The sequence below is a fragment of the Scomber japonicus genome, chromosome 2 (genome assembly GCF_027409825.1).
Source record: "Scomber japonicus isolate fScoJap1 chromosome 2, fScoJap1.pri, whole genome shotgun sequence".
Taxonomy (NCBI): domain Eukaryota; kingdom Metazoa; phylum Chordata; class Actinopteri; order Scombriformes; family Scombridae; genus Scomber; species Scomber japonicus.
This window is the reverse complement of record NC_070579.1, coordinates 33134661-33157008: the sequence shown is the minus strand read 5'-3', so window position 1 is coordinate 33157008 and position 22348 is coordinate 33134661.

Genomic DNA, 22348 nt, shown 5'->3' with positions numbered 1-22348 from the left:
AGAAAATGTAAGACAGTGATATTTCATCATTTGTCTGCAGAACCTTCAAGATGCTAGAAGGTCCCCTGCAATAGTATCAATTTCAATTGTAATCAAGTTTGATAAGTCTTAAACTACCAAGTCTAGCATACAAACAAAGACAGATTCTGCCTTTCTGCCAACTTCACAGTAAACTAAACTCATGGACCTTTACCTTTAGACACCTTGGCCTGAACTCTAATCCTTTTAGATAAGAAAGTCAAACTTAATTCTTCTTCTCCCGAAAAAAAAGAAGAAAAGGTATACGTTCCAAACCCGACCCTGAGATGATTATCTAAAGGTCAGCCTTCCCTCGCTTCATACCTCCCTCCATTATCCCGAGTTTTCCACCAGTTAGTACGGAGGCATAAAGAGCACGAGCCGGCCTCAACACTGACTGAGTGCCTATCACTGCTGCCCACATCAGCCGTCGGCCTTGCAGAAACAAGGGTTCTTGCCCGAGAAATGAAGTATGGATTTCTAATTTAGGGGGGTGGTTGGAGATGTGGGTCAAAGTTGCATTCATTTCAAGGCTGCTTCATCCCCATCACGCCTTCGATCACCCTTTAGTTGAGAAATACATACTGGGCTGAGCTTATAATGGATGAGGGGCCACTGACTGTCGGGTGGATGAGAGGCTTGCATTATGTATTAGCTTTATCCCGTGAATGAGTTGCTGTGCAGATAATCACTATCTGATGATCGTCATTTCTTTTGTTCCCAGTGTGCCCTCTCAAAATGGTTGTTACATAAACTTCTCCATCTTTTGTGCAACAGAATGGGAAAGAGAGAGAGAGACAGACTCTCAGAGACAGACATAGATAAACAACAATGTTCAACTTGTCTGTCAAACCACACCACATTCTTTTAAATATCACATTTTCAGTCCTGCCTTGCACATTGCAGCTACTTTTGCAGTAGTTATCCTCAACTGTCAGCCATTTTCTCACTGCGGCAGAGCGCAGGCAGACATGTGTGATCTGCCTGAGAGGTGTTCTCACACCTGCCTGGGTCAGGATCGGAGGTCAACCCCAAAGACCTTCTTTTTCGGGTACTAAATTTAGCTCACTGACATGTGTGAAAGTTTCCATCACCCTCTTATTCATGGCTGAGTAAAGAGCAACCCTCTAACAACAGAGAAGGACGTTGCTTATAGCTGGATTTTGTGAAGCTGTTTAGCAGTATGGACAAGGGTGTAACTTCAGTTTAAGAAGTGGTGGACACAATAAAAAGGCAAACTGGGTGGTTCCATTTTTTGCATGACTTATATTTTGGGACGACCGTAACATATACTCTACCTACATCTTAGTGTAGGTAGAGTATGCCCCGCCCTTCCTTTCCACCAATAGGAAACTCTACTGAAAACAGGGTTGATTATATCCCACTGAGCGTGTGGTGTGTGAGTCTACCATTAATGTAAACTAGCAGTGAAAGTTTTCAAGTTATACAGGTTAATTGAAAAATCAGGCTCTCTTACAACCATTTTAAATATTTAGTTTGTCAAATCACTTCTTCACTCGTTAGTGAGTTGAAGTAAGACAGGCTGGTGACTATTTAGCTCACCAGCCAATGCTAGAAATTTCATTAACCTTATCTAGCAAGAGTGTATCGATGTTCACCTGGTCAACGTTAGCCTAACACCAACAGAGTGGAGAGGGGGGGTTGGAAGGGGTGCGACTCATAGACTGTAAAAAGAATGGACGTAGCACCCGTGACGTCACCCATTGGTTTGGGGGAGTGTGTTTTGTGACTCTACTATGGGCATGTGGACTGCGCCATCTTGGATTTTAGTGGGCGTGTATTTTCCATATTTGGAGGAGAGGCAGTAACTCTACGGGTCAGCCGGGGTCAGCCGGCCGAGATCCCGCCCACTGAACTCGTATTAACCGCGCCGAACGGAGCTAGCCTGAGGCTACCAGCTAAGGCTAGGCTAACAAGCAGCTACTGGCAGCAGCTACACGGCAGTCCAGCCTCCAGACAGCGACCTGACAGCCACCGACTCGACTGCAGGTAACGTTAAGTTCCTTATAAAACAAATATAACGCCGCAGCTCTTGAAATAATGTTGTATTGAGATTATACTACATACGAGATAAAGTTAAATAAGTCCGCTGGGGACCAAAACTCATCTTAACCCTCAGATCCTGTTAGAAATGACTAACGTCCTCCTGTTGTTTGCAAACACACACCATGATAAAGTTAAAACAGGTATTACAATATATTTTTTTGTTGGAGCTGGAGCTTCTGGGACTGGTTCTCGTTTTACAGTTTTTTTTACGGCAAATTTTGATAATATTTTAAATCTGGTGAAAATCAGAGACAAAATCACTTCCAGTATCATCAGCCCGATGAAATCCCTCAGCTCGACCCCCCCCCAGCGCGCCCCAGTTGCGGCTCCGGGGGCGTTGAGTCCTCTGGGGGCAGCGCGAGTAGCTTTAGCTACCCCGGGAGCCGCGATAAACAGAATTATAAGGTGCAGACCATGATGCAGACAGGAGATCTTTTAGGAGCATGATGTACCTTGCAAAAGCCACCTCTCTGCAACCTATGAACATTATAGCATGATCACAGCCAAATGAAACATCTGATGGTCCATAAAATGTGGCAACAGGATCTGAGGGTTAACGTTACTACTCTGTGAAATGACTATGTAGAATAATGTAAAGACAGTTTGTTAAGCATTTTATATACTTAAATAGTTTTTTAAAAGAAGTGAGATACAGGGTTCTCACATGACAGGGATAGATAGATAGATAGATAGATAAATCGACTCAATAGTATATTTAATTGTTAAATTGTGCTAAACTTAAACAGCCTCAGCAATAAAATGCATCATATGCAGTGATTCATCAGTGATATCAATCCACAAACATTCTATGACAGTAAAACAGAGAGGGACCGTTTTTACTTTTATACTTAATTGCATTTTGCAGATAAAACTTAATGTTAACACTTTCACAAAAGTGAGGTTTTGAATGCAGGTCTTTGTAGTGGAGTATTTTCACAGTGTGGTATTAGTAGGCTACTTTTACTGAAGTAAGGCATTTCAATACTTTGTACACCACTGGTTACAAGATGTTTGTCTTTCTTTATATTTAGAAAATGGAAAAGAAAGCCGCCCCAGAGCAGGCCCCGGCCAGGCACCCAGGCCCCATCCAGCCTCTGCTGGTTGCCCAGACCAGGCCCCGGCCAGCTTCCACGCCCGGGCCACCCGCAGCAAGGACTACAGCCTCACATAGGGCGCTCCACCAACTGAGCCAAACACTGACCCTATTTTTTTATTTTATTTTAAAAGCTTATTATTATTTATTATATATACTGATTGTTTTATTTGTTCATTGTTTGTTCATTTAAAGAGTACCTCATGTTCAAATAAATTATTTTCATAATTGCACTCCTTTTGTCTTCTACACTTATTGAAAATGTTAAAAATGTCGTAGTCAGTTAAAAGTAATATCAACTTAAACACAAATATTAAGCATTAAAGTTTTTAGTCAAGTTTTACTAAAAAATGTAAAAATTCTCATGACAGTGTTTCTGTTTTCTGACCTTTCCAGGGTGGAACCTTAGAAAGTCTTTACCAGTACATTTTTTTTTATTTTTTTCAAATGTGCTAAATCATATGTCTATGTCTTACCTTTACTAACGGTAGAACTCTAATATGTAGATAATTATCTACTTGCATGAGAAATCTCTCCACATGATTAACTGGTTTTAATAAGGTTTAAGATGCATGTTATACATCTAGTTTTTAAGAAAGTCAGAAAAAAGAACATTTCTGAGTATCTGTGACAACAGGTGGCAGGCAGACGCTGAGTTCACGCTCAATACAGATTTTATTGAAAGCACAGGGCAGGATTGGGGCTGGAGAGCAGGGTCCAGTTCTGTCTCCTCATGCTGACGACCCACTTGTCCAGCCTGTCCGGATCACCTAGAGGGAAACTTTAAAATGACACATATAGATGCTCAGCAACTTATAGATCAGAGGTCACAAACCTTTTTGATACTAACAGCTATTTGAGGATATGGAGTAATAAAAAAGGGCTTTGCTTGATAATAAGTTCCTAAATAACAAAGTTACACAGTTCACCTTTAATAATAATACCAACAATGAATATGATAAGAAATATATGTTGTATTTATTTATTTTGATTTTGAACATGATTAACGATTTCTGAAATCAGTATCACCAATACAACACAGATCACACATTCTCTGAATTACAAGCTTGCTTTTTGCAGTGTGGCATTAATTAGGCTATTAATTTATTCATTTAAGTTACTCTTGACACTCTATATAAGTATTATTAAATGAAAGATAATAATAATATTAAATGAAAGATAATACAGAACATTATGTATATTCTATATAATATCCCGCATTAAACGGACTCTGAGAACACAAAACACACCGCAACAGCAGCTAACATTAGCTGCTCTGGTCATCTGTCTGTATCAGCAGAGACCATGAGTCGGTAATAAAGTCATTATACAGTGCCAAAATCCAAAACATATATTTTATACAGTCTATTAGTAAAATAGTACTACGGTTTACTCACCGAAAAAACTGCAACACAGAATCCTTTGTCGGTCGATTAGTACAATCAACAGCACAACTCGCCATATTGCCAGCAAAAAACTACCCGAAAATAGGCAAACAAACACGGACACCGCAGCGCCTGTCTGCTGGATGTAGCCGCGGACCTCTGGGTGTAGCCTAGCCTAGCCTAGCCAGCCCAGCCGATGCTTTAGCATAGAGCTAACTGCTGGCAACTGTCTGTGAACCTGTGACTCAACGTAACCACGCCCTAATTTATGCCAGATTTTAAGCCTAAATTACACTTAAACGGTTGTGGTACAAAAAAATTCACCCCCCCCAGAGTGTTCACTGAGGTGGAAACTATCGGTAAAGACCAAAAAAATAAAATGTACCAGGCTTTAAATATGTTTTTTTAAGCTGTAAAGTCGGCTATTTTAACATGGGGCTCAATGGGAAATTGCTCACTTCTGGTGCCAGCCCCCAGAGGCCGCGGGGGGAACTGCAGCTTTTTGAAGGCGGAAGTGGTCCTCACTCGGAGAACCCACAACTCCCCCCTTGGTGCGACTGCATGATCCGAGTCAACCATCAATGTGAGTCGTGCATGTATGAGCAGGTCTGCCATCTCGGACAACTAGGCATGGCAACTCCAATTGGACAAACCACATATCACTATCTAAGTTTCAACTGTGGATGTGAGTTGCAAATGCGCCATTTTACACACATGCATCGTCGACATTCATTTGATAAAACACTGGTAATTTGCTTTTGTTTTTTAAAATTTAGATTCAGTACTTATTTTATATTGTTTATTTTTGTAAAATATCAGTTTAAGATAATTACACATACATTGAGATACAACAGACTTATTATTTCAATAAACACATGTTTACAACATGGAACATGGAACTGATCTGTTTTTAGTATTCTTATTCTGTTGTATAACATTTTTCACAGCATGACTAACTACCTAAAGTGATAGGTTCATATTCAAAAATGAAATTCTTTGAAAATACTGTTTTTATTAAACAATGTTTTTGTTTGTCTTAACTGTCTTTTGTTTCTTCCATCTTTAACATTATGTGATAAAAACACTTGGACATTTTTCTCTTCACTTAGATCCTCTAGTGGTTTTTATAATTTGTTTTGATAAAAACTGTTTGGTTCATGTTCAAGATATAATTATTTGGCCCTGAGAGTTTTGAAAGTAATGTTTAAAAGAAGATAAAAGTGTATAAACTTTCAGTATCTGAGCATTCATTCTAAAAAAAAAACAAAAACAAAACAACTATTGAACTCTCATAGGCTCAAAATGTAATGTAACTGAATGGATTATGGTGCCCATACCATGACTGTATGAGAGTGGTGAAATGACCTCTGTCTTGCAAAAATTGGCCAGAGTCTTGATACTTTATCTGAGGATGATGTACAATGATTCTACCTACCTATAAAGCACCAGACCTGGTCCATCTTCCTTGGGTGTGCAGACCTGGACCGGCAACGCTTGGTGATAAGATGATTTTCAACTGAGGGAATAGCCGGTGGGGATCTTGCAAGTCCTGCTCAATTCCTGCGAGAAGCTTGATGCTCTTGATGTTCCCCTGATTATTTCAGCCACAGTGGATCAACAGGACATCTGGCACCGCTTTTCCCCTGAGGCACTTATGAATGATGGGGAGGGGTTCCTCCAAACCATGCCACCTTAACCAGACCACTGGACCTACGCATCTAGACCAAAGTTGGTCCCAATGGTCTGCCTGGCTTGTTTTTCCCCAGGGCAAATGCAGCTGTCACCAGTAATGTCGATTCTGGGTCCTGTTGATTCTAAAATGAAGAGAAAACAACATCACCTTATGATGAAACCTTGTCCTGGTGGTATATGATTATATTTAACATATTTTATTATATATATCTATTATATTTTTTCATATTTCACCAGTCTGTTGTGTGCTCTGAGTGTATGATGGATGTAATTTAATGTCTAAATTGAAGTAAGTTTATATCGCTCTGAAATGAAAAAATACTTCTTATGCTGGAATCACAGTAGGCAATATTTGATTTCCATGTCTGATATCCAGATATTTCCATGATATTTATTCTCACTCTTGGCCTCTGTGGAGGATGTCAAGCTGGTCAATGATGGTATATTTCTTTGTCTGAAATGCGGTTCACAACCAAGACCACGCCAACAAGAATATAGATTTGAAATAGTTTAATTGAGAATAATGAGAGAGCTTAGATGCAGAATGATGGATGGGTTGGGGGACCGGAGGAAGGGATTAGGGATAGAGCGACGAGGGGTGGAGGGAAGAAGGGGTGAAGGTCGAGGGATGATGAGATGAAGAGAGGGGAGCAGGGTTGATGATGGATGTATGGTAATTTGTCAATGAGACAGCGATGGCTGATGGTGGGAAGGTAGGAAGGAAGTGAGGGTCCATCGGCTCCCCCTGTTTTTTGTTGAGTTGATTGTCAATTGTGGTGAAACTGAATCAGTTCCTGCTCCTGCTTTGCTACAACTCAAAATCTTGGTCCTGATCCCTTTCTTTTCTTCTGTTCTTATTCTTTCAACGGAAAGAGAATGGTTTATAAAAGCGGTTAGGTAAGGAGGGACTAAAACAAAAGTGGAGAGGAATGGATAGGGAGTAATTAAATACTCTATTGTTTGAAAGTGAGAGGTGTACTTGATTCTTAAATCTAAAAACTTAATTTAACAAAAATGCAATAATAACTACCCATTCAAATACACAGACTCTACACGAGGAAAGCAGAGGTGTGTACTACCAGTTGCTAACGTATTGAATGCATGCTAACCTAGCTAAAGCACAGACTGTATGAGCTAAAAATAGATGATTTGGTTGTGATACCGACATTACTTGTACTTTTAGAAATATGGCATGTTAAGATGTGTGACTTTTTTTCAATATGACTACCTTATTTTAACTTCAGTCTTTGCCTTCAGTTGTAGAAATCAGAAAAAATGTGACTGTTGTGTTTTTTCGTGAAACGCCTAGCTGTCCAAGCTAGCGGTGACAAAGGGAACTGGGAGCTTGAGCAGTCTTAGTGTGTGCAGTTTTACCTCTCCTTTTTTTATTTTATTAATCATTAATTTCACATTAGTTTTTGGACTGTAATAAGTGAAGGGGTCCAATTCTGTCTTTAAAAAGAAAATGCAGGGGGACATGGCAACTGTGTCCATGGCCCTGAGTGTGAGGCAGAGGAGAGGTCTGTATTCAAACTCATCTTAAATCAGCGATTTATCAGGTGTCACAAGAGTCATGCCCTGTTACACCAGGCTTGCTCTGCTGTTGTAAAACCAGTGTCTGGGTCAGAGGCAAATTGTTCATGTAGTGAAATGAGTGCTGTAATGAAAAATACATTACACACTGGAAAATGCTGAGTGATATTACAAATGACAGAGGAAATGACAAATAAATATCCTGCTGCATTAGGAACTAATAACCATTACAGCCTGTATATATAATAAAATTGTAAATAAAACTCAGACTAATAAAGTGCCCATGCAGCAATTGTTAAACCTAATCAGAAAAAACAGCTTAAAAAATGTGTTCTTGTGATGCTAAAGATGTTGAAGATGTTATTTTTACAATTTCTTACATTGCCTTTGATGTGATATTTTCAGCAATGTACATTTCATCATCTTTTTTTTTTCTTCCCTAACCCTCCCACCCGTAGAAACTTTACAGCCGTAACAGTGGCAAACAGACAGGACATAAAGACAGAAGAGCAGCCCTTTTCTGTTGGAGTGTCACACACAGAGTAACACACACACTCACACACACACCTCCAAAACTCACAAAGGGAGACATTATCTTGAGGCGATGGATCATGTAAATGGCATTTTGTCTACATTATGAGAATGTGGAAGATGTTTTTCTGCATGACTGAGGCGCTTATCAAGTGGGACTGTCTGTACCACCAACTCAATATATTTCATATATTTCATTTTCAGAGATGAGGATGGGAGGCTGGAGAGGGTGAATATTTTGTTTATGTTTTTCTGTATGTTTGTGTGTGAGCTTCAGGGTATGCGTGTGGTGTGGGAAATAAAACTGCTTTTCTTAACTTTATGTGCCTCCAAACCCAAACGACAGCATGGACTTAAGCAATAACAAAACTGCAAGAAACAAGAAAAGAACAAATAAAAATAGAAAGTAGCATTTAATAATTTGGCCAGCCGACAAAATGACTAAATACAGATTCAGTTTATGTTTTCAAGGATTCGTATCTTATCATCTATCTAATTCCATGACTAGAGATGGACCTAAATCGTGTTGGCAAAAACTGAACAAACAAATCTTAAAGGGAACCGATTTTGCTTTTGTAATCTTCTGTTATATTGCTATGATGTTGCATATTAAACATGATCTGTGTTCCAAAATGTGAGGTTAACATGTAGAAATGCTCCCTGTTAGGCAAAAGAGGGCTTCAACCTGTCCTGAACACTCTGTTTACAACAGTTTTTACCACCTTGCCAACAAGCTGACAGCTGTCAACTTGTCTTGCACGCCCATGAGCGGCTGTCCATTCCTGAGCCTTTGTTGCTAAGGTTTTTCCACGTGTTGCATTGTTTTGTCCACTCTCATATTTCAGATACGATTACAGTGAGTTTGAGGCATGGTTTGTTGATGTAGCTTGCAAGAGCTGGCAGAACAGAGTGGACAGAGGAGGATGGGGGGCGTTAAAGATACAGGAGCTAAAACGGCATGTTTCAGACAGAGGCTGGACTGAGGCACTGCATAAAAAGTCAGAATGAGTTAAATAAGAAGTTGTTTTTTTAAAAACTGTAAATCATGCAAAAATATTCCAGTAAAGCCCCAGATTAAAAAAGATTATTTGTGGCTCATTTACAGATGTCTTCTGTTGATTAATGAGCACTGTCCCTGTCAAATAAATGAAATAAACTGTATTTAAAAAACTACAGTAACGTGAGTACATGACATTTAGGTTGCTTCAAGCAGTGCAGGTGGTGACTGACTGATACATGTTTTTCCCTCAGGGTTTAGCCGTAGCTGTTTGCGCTCACTGCTGATATCTCAACACTTCATGCAGAATTGGTGCCTGTATGCAGAAGAATACTGAATAGAAAGCTGAAGGGCCTCTGGTCTCAGACCTGGTCTCAGCTCAGACAGCAGACTCTGTGCTTGATAGCCTGTTAACTTGCGGACGCTGTTCCTGCTGCCTGAACACTTTTTAGAGACTCACTGCTGCAGTTTGGTTGATACTTTAGTGCCTGTTAGTGTTCATTGTATAATTATAATAATGTATTGCCTTTATTGTCTCCAGGTCATTTCATATTTCTGCTGCTGTCATGAGTGAATACATGATACTTTTCTTTATTGACCTCAAAAATCACACACTCATAGCATCAACAGTACATCACAGTAAGTAAAGTCAAAAACGTATTGATTTCATTAGTGATATGCTTTATGTAGCCTATTTTGGGAAATAATGAAGCAGAAGCGTCCTTCGCTCTAGTGGCCTGAAACATCCAATAATGGAAAACTCCAAATACTTGACATATTTAGACCTGGGTATACTAAGAAAACACAAACACTTTACAGTACTAAACTTAAAGTGTCTCTTTTCAAGCACATTACTGATAGAAACACAGTGTATAAAAGGTATGTTCCGTACAAACCTAAAGATTTGGGTGTTTTCTACAAATCTTTCAATGAGAGATTGCACAAAACTCAAAAACTGATCAAGCAAGAGAGACATACAGAAGATTCAAAGCCAAGTTTTTTGGGGGCTTTAATACTGTGAATAATGGCAGACATTCTGTATTAGTATATGTCTTCAAATGTCTGCCATGTCTGGGTCTGAATGAAAGAACTCAAGATATTTTGTATGAGGTCATATCTTCACAATCTTCTGATATAAGTATATATATCTCATTGTGATTGTTGTTTATATTCTATATACTGTATAGTACTAGTTGTGATTAATCTCGTGCCCTGATAAAGACCCCGTGAGGTCAAAAATGATCAGCAATTTTACCAATACGTCACCTCTGTCGGGTGCTTGCACAGCGTTTCCTCATTAGCTGCAGTATATAAAGGGGAGCTGAGCGCCAGTCTTTGTCCATGTTGCCTTACTGTTGAAGCCTTTGTTCATGCCTGCTTTTTCTTGTTATGAACATCCATCTGTCTTTGATTTGCTTGTCTGACTGCCTGTTAGCAACGTAAAGACTGTCTGTCTGTCAAGTAAGGCCTACTTTTATGTAGTTGGTTTTGCCTCACGAGTCTGACCACACTAACTAGAGTCAGTTTACATCTGTGATGTTTCACCATTGTTTCCATTATTATCAGCTGAGAAATACTGATGTCAAACCTTTGATCATGTATGAATACACCTGTGTACTCAGTATTATTCTGACTCTTCCCACTATTTGCACCTCTGTCCGATCATTTAGTCTCATTTCATGTCCCTCTTTATGCTTATAAAACTGCAATGATTAGACTTGACTAAAATGGAATTATTGACTTGACTAGACGTGCATATAGTGACTTTGGCAATACACCAATTCAAAAACAGCCCAGCTTTACATTATCAAATCAACCTAACCCACTCCAGCCTAGATCTGTTTAATGCAGTGTGAATTCTCACATGCTGAATGACTTATGCACCGAATGGAGTGGTTATGGTTATAGCAGGGATCTATTTCTGATGACAGTTGTTTAATTTACAGAGAAGAGGATTCTGTGAAGCCCTAAGTAAATGATAGTGTGCTCTAGGGGGATGATTTATCCGCATGCTGTTGGCACAGGGTGGAGCTGTCACTGTTGAGATGCAGGATAAGAATCATCCTTGTTAAGAAATGCTTGTTTGAGAGAAGTAGCTCTGCGGTATTGCACACAAGAAAGCAAGAGCAGAGATGAGCATCTGTGGCTGTTGGGGTCGGGTGGGGGCGGTAAAGGCGATGACATGGTGTGTAAGCTATGAGGGGTGAGAAGAGGTTGACAGAAAGTGAGAGGATGAAAATAGGCATCATATGTCAAATGTAAAGATAGAGGTAAAATAATAACCTCAGAGTGATAAGCTGTACTGTTTAAAACAGCAACTATAATAGCTGTTTTGTATGACACAGCACCTTATTATGTCTCTTATGAGATGATGTAGTTGCTTAGACCTGAGGCAATTGTATACATTAGTAGGTATATGTGTATGGAAGATAAGAAAAAACAACATATGTAGCATCTGTATTTAGTTTAGAGAGAGTAGATTTATGTAATTATGGGACTAATGTAGCCAAGTCACAAGAATGTTAATTCCCTGATAGGAAAATGCAAGGCATTTTGGATTAGAAAGAAATCAAAGAGCTAAAAAGCTTCTTTTTTTTTGTCCTAATGTGCATGTTTGCGTTAGGAAGAAATGCTAAAAGTAAATTTGAGTATTAACTTATGGTGGCACTATTGAGCAATGTTTTGATTTGTGGGACTCAGCATTGTATGCATCCCATCCTTTACTAACAGTAATACAAATAGGTAGTAGCATATCAATTTACCAAAACAACAGATATGAATTGTTACATAGATTCTATCAGCTCAAGTTTGATCATACAAGTATGCCTGACACTCACACTTTAATTCTTTTTTAATGTTTTAAGATTAAAATATCCACATTGTGGTATTGTTACTGTGGCAGTAAACATCCAACCAGTGTATGTCCTGTCCTCTTAAAAGAAAGTGTCAGAAGCCTTTAGGACTGAGCGTTCACAGCTTCTCTGCTTAATGAAAGCTGAGACCATCTATGTTTAAGGTGCCCTTTGGAGTTTTCTTGTAAACTAATAGAGTCACGCTCACATTCATTGTTACTCAACACAATGCATTTATTATGAGGTCTAACAAAAGTGGTGAATATGTTACCTTCTTCATAAAACTAAATCAGATTTTTAAAAAATACTTTAAATCCTGTATTGTTTACATTTATGTTTACTTGCAAGCTGTCATCTTCTTCACTGTCTTTGTTGGCAACATCGCTACAGTTCCTGGTGTGGTACCACCACCTGTCGTTCAGTGGAATGATGTGAAATCATAGTAATGTGTATTGTGTTTCTCATGCGTGTGTATGAGAGCAAACAAAAAACTTTAGAAAACTGTTCCATAGGTACTAGTGGTCAAATAGTCTACATGGTCTCTTCAAGGCACCTTTTTGAACTTGACTCGCATAGAGTAAGACACTATAGTAGTGCAAGATTAACATCCTCTCTGTTCACTTTGTCCCAAACTATATTAGATCCTTATTGTGTGTTCAAACAGAATGCAATGCAAACATGGCACAATACATATAAAGTCAGTGTAAAGATGTAAGGCAATCATTTGCTTCACATTCTATCTCAAAACACCTTCACATCACATCACAAGGACAATAATATGAATACCATAACAGCCTCCTACTGACCCAATTGGTAAAGAATTACAACAACTATAGAGCTGTTTAGTGTGCTCTTGTGTGGTGGATGTCTACAATCTACAAGATATATACAGTGGACATGCAGTACGCTTGCCATGATCATGACCATACACAGTAAATAGTTTGTACCCTTTAGTTTGGGAGTTAAGTTATCACATACTGAAAGCTCACTTGATGGAGCAGATGCTGTACCTTGTGTTGTACTGAAGAGAGTTCTGAACTGAAGACACAGTTTTTGATATAGCAATCTGCATTCAGTTGACATCCAACCTTCACAAGTGGCAACAAGCTTGGGGTTGTGATAAAACAGTGTGATGATGGATAGCTACACCTGGATTCTAGAATTGTAGTAGCTACATTGCATATTATGTCCTGAAATATTACACATTTACATACATACATATAAAATGTTAGTTTATAATAGAAACTCCAACAAGTTGTTAGGATGTATCATAGGACATATTCATATCGTTAGGCGAGTTGTATACAATTATTACATTCACAATGTTCAATAAAGTAGCTGAAATCTGTAAATTGATCAAATCTTATCCAACCAGCACCTGCTTCCTGTATTATACCACCACAGTTCCATGTTCTTTTTGGACACTAGTGGGCTATTCCATTCTTACTGAGTTTATATGTTGCAAACAATCAGGCAGACAACATAACAGATAGATGGTAATATCCTGAGGATGCATTGGTGAATGCTACAAGGAAATTTTCAATTTCTCCCTCCAAGGTACATCACGGAACTCCATTAGGTTTGCCTATTACCACCAGTTCCCACTCTGTGTCCTCACTCAAAAAGGCCAGAGAGCCGGGACAGCAATAACTTCATGCTGCGTTTCCTTCGACTTCCACCATTTTCTATGGATAATTAAGGATAATCAAATTCCTTATGTCATGTACACTGGATATTTATGGTGGGTTGTCAGTTGGGTAATTATGGGCATGACTTGAACAGGCCATTACTTCATTATGTGCATGCCCAATTTAGACTGTATAAAAGCAACCTCTCTCAATTTAGTTAATAAAAAAAGACAACTAAATAACTAATTAAGATTTTATTTCACTACTGCACATCATGAGTTCTGCTTGTGCAGACCTCATTGTCTTTTAAAGTCTGTGTAAAGGATTCTTTTTTTTAACACATTATAAATGTCTGAAAATAATTACTGAGACTGTGAACCATGTAGCACTGAATTGTGGAGTAAGATCATTAAACTGTTTTTAACCATTTTTGCGTTCATGATATTTTGGGTGGGCCTGATATGATGGCTCAATAACGCACATACTATAGCACATTAGCATCAGTGGTTGACAATGCTCTTGCTGAACTCCTCATAAAAATAAAATAGGCCTTGTTTGTAGGTGTAGGACAAGCAACACATTATATTTTAAAATTAAGTAATATTAAGATCCACTATTTAATTCAGCATGTTTTGTGAAGGTAAATGTGGACATGTTTAAGTAAAAAAAAAAGACTAGTTAAGAAACCATCAATCACCAATCAACATTATGTTAAACTGCCCCGAGCATTTAAGAGCAACAAATACTCCTTATTTTTTCATGATTTGATTTTGAAACCTAATTTTATATAGTTTGTGATCATTCAAATTTGGCTGGGTGATCAATAACACATTTTCTGCGGTTTGACAAACTCAGAACATATATTTATTATTGATTTACACAGATTTTAAAAAATTCAGTGTGAATCATTACACATAGAAAACAGTGACAGATATTATATCTTCCAAAAGCTGCATTCATTATAAAGCAAGGCCATTTTTTATGCATTCATCTTATAAAGGGTGTTTGACATTTCTCACATACCATATTCATCATACTCCAAGCCCTTTATCAGACCATGCTGTCCTGCACTGTGGTTGATCATGACCCTGCTCACCAAAATGGAAAAACATATATTGACCTCATCCATGTGCACCTGTGACTGGAGCTTGATAATACGTGTATGCTTGTACCAAGATTCACAAAAATATTCTGGGCCTGTCTTTCTCCAATTGCTCCATTGCTTATCACTGGGACAATAGACCTTACAATTACATTTTTTTTTGAAAAATACTGATTGGAAATGTGGTATTTGTGGCTGGAAACAGGACGTGAGCAGCGGTCTCCTGCAGCTAAGTCCATTTTGCCATCTCACTATCATCTCACATCCACCCAACCCTCCTACCTCCTCCTAATAAGGCACAATTTCACTTTATTTCGATGTTATCTGAACGATGTCTCTTCCCTGGGCTGCTAGATGGTGTAAATGCAACTATTAGTTGTTTTTGTGGGCTGATTTTTTGGAACTAGACAGGCTGGGTTTTGTGTCATATTATAATAGAAACAGAACATAAGATTGTATTTTTGTTTAAACACAATATCAGTATTTTGAGATACAAAATATAAGAGGAAGGAATTGAAACATAAACTATTAACTACTGAGACTGATTTATCATGGCCCAATGACCATGAGGGCAAAGGAAATTATATAGGAAATTAAAATCTGTGAAAAGCAGGTGTAAGATTTGTGGTATTATTTTATCTCACACAGGGATAGAAAGAGACTTTTGCAGGTGTGACTCATCTTTAGTTATAGTCAAGGCAATGAAAACACTTTAGTATCAGCATCAAACCATTTAATATGAAGAAGTAATTTTTCACAAAATTTCGGTTTACTGCTTTCCTTGTTGTCCTTGAATACACATTTTTCTCCTAATATTTAAAAGAGTGAGAAATTATTGAAGCAAAATGATTGAAGCAGTCAATTATTTATTCATTGAGTAGGCCTGTTGGGTTTTAATTCACATCAGTAATAAAGAAGGTTGACAGTTTTAAAAGGACCTTCACACCATGGTAAACCCACACAGGTAATTCCAAATATTTTGGCTGATTAGATTTCCTCTCTGAACATTGAACTTTCCCTCTCTGGATCATATTCATTTGTCAACACTTTGACATAAACTGCAGGTGACATATGTATTATATGGAGAATCATACATTGTTACTGGGTTGTTAAGAGTCCACTGAGAGATATCTTACTGAAGATGTAGTGGTGTGGCTGTTACTCTCTAATAGCAGCTGCCTCCACAGTATTTGGGGCTCAATTTGAATGGTTGAAAATATAAATGAGAATGTCAAGTATGTGAACTAAGCCTTTAAACCACCATTTAGTCCATTTAGAATGTTGAAATGCAATGCAAGTTAAAACTTGGCAAAAGGACCAAAAAGTCAAATAAGCGCAGTAAGTACTGAAAAACACTGTAGACTAATAGCAGAGTAGAGTCAGGTTAGGCAGTAAAAATACAGATATACAAATTTAAAGTAGCAGAGAGATAAATATTATAATAATAAAAATGGATTAACCATCTCATGATGTGAGTGAGGTAACTCTGTCCTTGGATTCCAATCTGCCTTAAACCTGTATCATTTTTAATGACCAGGAGAGGGCGAACCCACCGATTGCAAAAAGAGGTCTGATTACATAGAAGAAAGTTATTATTTTAATAAACAGTTTACTAATGAGTTTATGATCTCAATCACTAGTTACAAGTCTTCTTCAAAACAGCATGATGTTAATTTTGTAAATTATAGTCCCATTTAGAGTAAAACAGACAGTAAAGCAGGGTATGCTTTGGGGCATGGCTTCCTTGTGATTGACAACACTGATAATGTAATGTAACCATGGCGTAACACCAGATCTAGAGTATAGGTGTAGCTTCTTCTATTTCACAGTGTGTTTTCAGATCATGAAAGTTAATTGTTAATTGGTTGCCTGTCTTTTGCTAGCAAGCGTTAACATTAGTACAGGTATTACAATTAGCCATAAATTGTAAACACACAGTGCTAACCCAGCTAGCAGCTAGCCACCCTCCCATCCAATCCTCTGATCCATTTGGTCACTTCTAGCTTCAAAAATAAAAGATGACAATGGTCAAATCCTAGACGCCGACAGTGAACTCACTGTTATTTTATTTTTTTACAGTCTATGCCTCACACATGTTTCTCATTTTTATCTAGCTTTCATGCATTTCCCCTCACACTTTCTCTCCCTTTCCCCCCCTATTTCTCCTCCTTTTCATCTGGTCCTGTGACCAAGGAATGTGTATTTTCAAAAATGGATGTCAGCAAGCTGGACGTCTGGATTTAATACAGATTCATTATTTTGATTGATGCTGCAAGTCTCTGCCACTCACTGCAGACATAAGAGGATTCAGCTACATGCTTTATGGTTTATAAAAACCTCAAAGGAAAGTTTAAGTCCCTTTATAGATCTCCCTGGTGCTTTCTCTTGTCTTTCAACTTGATCCTGACAAATGGACCAGAATAGTTTTCTTCCCTGGAAGTTAGTGGAGAGGCTTTCTGGAATACGTTGCCACATTTTTATTGGCTGTGTACTTCTCCAAGGCATGATCGATAGGATCAATATTGCAATGGGGATATATTTGGGTCTTTAATCTCCCAGATGGAGAAGCGTGAGTGGAATATCACACGTATGCAGACAGAGTTTAGGTAAGATTTGTTGAGAGATATGAGGAATGATTTGTGTTCGGATGAGGGCATTGTTGTATGATTTGTGTTCGGATGAAGGTATTGTTGTATGCGTCTGAGCTTTCATTGAAACAGGCATAGGGTTGCAAATAGGGAAAAAAAGCAATCAGAGTTATGATTGAATTTGTCAGCTATGTTTTCTTGAACATGCAGTGGTTTACTTTCATAAAGCTTAACAGTTTTACCTGTGGTAATGCTTTATATGCAAAGAATTTAATAACAACATGCCCTGTTTGCTTTTGTAAGGCTCTCTGAGCAATACCGTTCTATTCCAAAAACAATTCAAAATTAATGAAATAGCTTACTGTGGGTATTATGCTTATTGTTCAGGGGTTCAGAATAATAGAGTGAGAGTAGTTTTTCACTTGGGAACCATAATAGCATAACCCTTAGGGCTGACAGTGAATCATAACGCTTCCTGAATTACATATCATCTGCAGGATATTCCGGACACCTGAAAAAGAAAAGGAAGAGATGTCAGGAAGAGCACCCAACACAAAATCATTTCTCATTTGCTATATCTTTTTCTCTAGCTGTTCAATTAGCTGGTGCAAATTCGAGAGAAGAGTGTGGAGGGGCTGATGTGAAGCACATATGATAGTTCAATGGAAACATTACCATTTCCCTTCCTGGGGAAAAATGGACTTACCCATTCAATTATCAAAGACCCTTTTTTTTTTAGGTAGAATGTGGGAAATTCCTACCACCATACTGTACATGTCATTGGTGTGACATTGGTTTATGATCAGCTAAGTATTATATGAAATTTGTCCAAAATCAAATTCATGTTGGTAATTCAGAGCCAACTCCACCATTTTCAATTTTTTACAGCTTTATACAGAAGAATCTTCTATTAATCAAAATGTGAATAAAGCTTATTGTCTTTTATTTCGTTGTTTTGATTGCACCTTTACTTCTGTTTATAACCAGACAAATATTGCCAGATATCAATATTTAAGACTTTTAAAAAATTGTTTGATTAGTAGATGTGTACTGTATTAGTCTAAGCATATGAATTATGCTGTGTACCATGAATTTCATAAGATATGTTATTTTATTCTAATTTTATGTTGCCTTTTTTAACATCTGACTAGAAACACCTTTTAGACTTACTTTGGCTGTTCTACAATATTTTTTCTATTTAATAATGAGGATGTGATGAAACTGTCAAAATAAGAAAAGTAAAAAAAACACAGTTATTTCAGACACAATTTGAAAAATAAACTTGGTTCTTTGTTGGATAAACTGTATGTAATGGTTTCTCAATTACCTCAACCATGTATAGCAGATGTTTTTATACCAACATTTTCAAATTGATCTGCTAAAAACTAATATCAGCCTTGCTAATTTATTGGCATGGCCTAGTTTTTTTTTATTTACTAGTAAACACAATTTCGAAAGGCAGCTGTTTTTAGCTAAAACACTGATAAACCCACCATTCACTACTACCGCGCTAAACCACAGACAGACACAATTATAAACTGGTAAACACAGTCAAGTATTTGGCAATAAACATTTAGCAGATAACATATATTTTTATTGAACTGTTGGAATATTAAACCAGAAGTAGAAGGAGAATGAATATTCAACTTACATTTGTCTGGTGACTGGAAACACAGCTCCAAATGAAAGCTAACGTTGCTCCACGTCTGTTCCGTTAGCAACAGATTGCAACTATAGCAAGTTTGGAAAGCAATAAAATGTCTTCGTGTTTGTGATGTTGAGTTGGTTTTAGACTGTTTTCCCCAAGTGGCCACAGAAATTGATAAGCACTGTTATAATAAAGACAACACTGGTTGTGCCTTCACCTAAATTCATAGAGTCAGTTGCCTTTAAAGGAACTGAATCTGTTTTAAGTTTTATAAACCTCTGCCTTCAAACCTTTAAATTTACTGGATTCTCATTTGTAGAAAAAAAGTTTCACCTGAACGTGAGGTGACAGTCTGTGTCATACTTGGAATTTCCATCCAATAATTTATTTGTTTCCTCTTATTAATATGCCAGCAAGGAGTTGTAATAAGTGTAGTGAATTGCCAAAGTAGTGCTGCAATGCAACTGAGTCAGCAAGGAGCTCAGTCATGTTGCCTAAAGTCAGGGACCCACATGCGCACGCACGCACACATACACACACACACATGTATTTATAGTATGAGAATAGACGCTGCCTGGCAGTATTGTTCCTACACACACACACACACACACACACACAAAGAGCAGCATAGTGTTATCTCCACTAGACATAAATATGGCATTGTGTTATGATCTGTGATTAAATACAACAAAAAGGGGAAAAAAAACACACTTGGAGACACAATAGAGACACTACCGCCAGTGGCAAAGTGTTGTCCTTTACATAAAACAAGAACACAGCTACAGTTACAATCTCTTTCTGTGCCTGAATATCCTCGCAGTAGTGTGTTCTGATAAATGATTCATGAAAATTTCATTCTTTCCATGTGCTATACGCCTTAGTTATAGAAACCAGAGCCTTTCTTGTATTTGTACAGTATACTCACTGCGGACAGCACACGCTCTAATTATGCCGTTGTGAAGATATTGTGCATATGGTGGTCAGATTCAGGCATTAATGAGCATCTGCTTTTTGTTTGTGTTCAATCCTGTTGAAAAAGTGACAAAAGAAGGTCAGATATCCTAATGGTTAAAAGTTTTATAACTGAAATCTCACGCATCCAATGATCCTTTGTTTTAATTAATTTTCCTTTCATTTAGTCCAGGTGTTGGTTTGAAAAAGATTATTAGCTAAATGTCTTTTTTTCCCATTTGCACATGTCATAAAATATCACGTATGGTAAATAAAAGTCTACAAATGAATGAAATGAATGGCAAAAAGTGGCAAAGTCACCAAGTATGTTCATAATCTACACATTACATACAGTCACACACATTCATATAAACAGATTATTTTACTGAGAGCAAACAGCACATCATGTGACATCTTGGTAGGAGTCAATGTGATTACCATTGCTTCAAGCAAAGCTGCAGGTGACTGTCTTCTGTTAAATCAAATGACTGACCGTCCTCACACAGCCTCAAAATGCAATCCTACACAAGCCTGTATGTACATGCACACGCACGGCCACACGGAAACACATACGCATATACCTCCAATGTCACAAGAGCAGATCGGGGCGCCCCAGGCACTAAAAGGGGGAGCTCGGGGGCCCTCGATGAGCAACAGAGCGCAACGGACAGAGAGGGAGGAGAGGCAGAGATACGAGGAAAGAGAGGAGCAAGAGAGGAAGAGACAGACAGAGGGGCGGAGAGAGAAAGACAGAGAGAGGGGGCGAGGGGCAGCGCTTTGAGCCATGGTGCAGTCACTAGCAGCAAGTGATGAGAGAGGACAAGGTCACAGATCATAGACGAGGGAGATATGGGCAGTCATGTATGGCAACATACCTCCTCTTCTTACTCGGACTCCCCGAGCACTTCCCAAAAAGTAGAACACACGAAATATGACACACACCTGCGCACATGAGCATGCTCATCAGGTAGCCCTATATGTACAAAAGGTGCAACTGAAACCCAGAGCACACAATGAGCCCCCACACTATTAAATAGTTGGGTTTATTTATATATCTTTGCTCAGAGCACAGAAACCTTTGTTGATATAACATGCTAATTTATGCATGTAAACATTGAAGCTATTTTAGCTTTTGTTAGCTTATCACCTCATATACACAATGCTTTTTTTTTCTTTTGGGATCAAAGACACAATTGCCCTAAGAGCGCTGATTTCAGATCAGTTTTTCCTAACCTCACCGGTGCCCCCGACAGTCAATAGTAATACACAGGAGCTGACCTGAGAGCAGCTCTGCCTCCAGGCAGTTTGTTAAGCTCGCTCCCTGGTGAGTGCTTTGCAGACGGGTGTTGCCCAGAGTTGAAGTCTATTAGTTCGAGTTTATTTACAGCCAAATGCCCAGAGACCCACCCCTGTAATGTTGTTTGGGGGAAAATAAGAGCTGAAATTGAATGAAAAGCATCACGCTGCATGCATAATTCATGGATATCATTATCAAGCTCATGCAGACGCACAGATAAATGCACACATGAAAAAAAACAACAAAAAAAACAAAACACAGGCGAACACATACTGGCAAATACAAACAGGCAAAAACGTATGCACACAGGTGCGTGCTCATTATAAGACCTTTTTCGGTCATTTATCCTCGTGCTGAACTCAGGCCAATTTTCCCAGCGTGGGTCCTATTTATGCATAATAACACAACAACATCACAGCAAGAATTAAGGACTGCTCCGACCATGCAAGCAAGGAAGGGAGAACAATAAAAGTGGATATTTAGCAAATCAAAACTAGCATCAGAGGAGCAAATTATCTTTGTTTTCCCCAGAGAGGCTCCTGGTGAATTTATATGGGGGATCAAGCCAGGCAACTTTGATGAAGGGAAAGTGTGTATGTGTGTATGTGTTTGTGTGTGTGCGTGTACAAAAGAAATAGGCAAATGAGGTTCAGAGAATCATGAAGAAGGGTAATGAGAAAGGCGAGATGAAGGCAGAAAATTAGAGTGTGAAAGATGCAGTGAAGTTGAGGGGCTTGAAGGAAAAAATAAAGAGAGCAAGAGGTGAAATTAGTGTATTTTTGCTCGATAGTTCTGAGCATTGGCCTTCTCATCTCCCTCTCGTGGGCCCTTTTGACCTTAAACTCTTTGATGTACTTCTACTGACCTAAGTAGCTCATAAAGTCCTTGCACGTACACACACACACACCCATATCTACACAGAAACACATCACTGTAGTTTTAGAACAAATTTACTTTAATACTCTG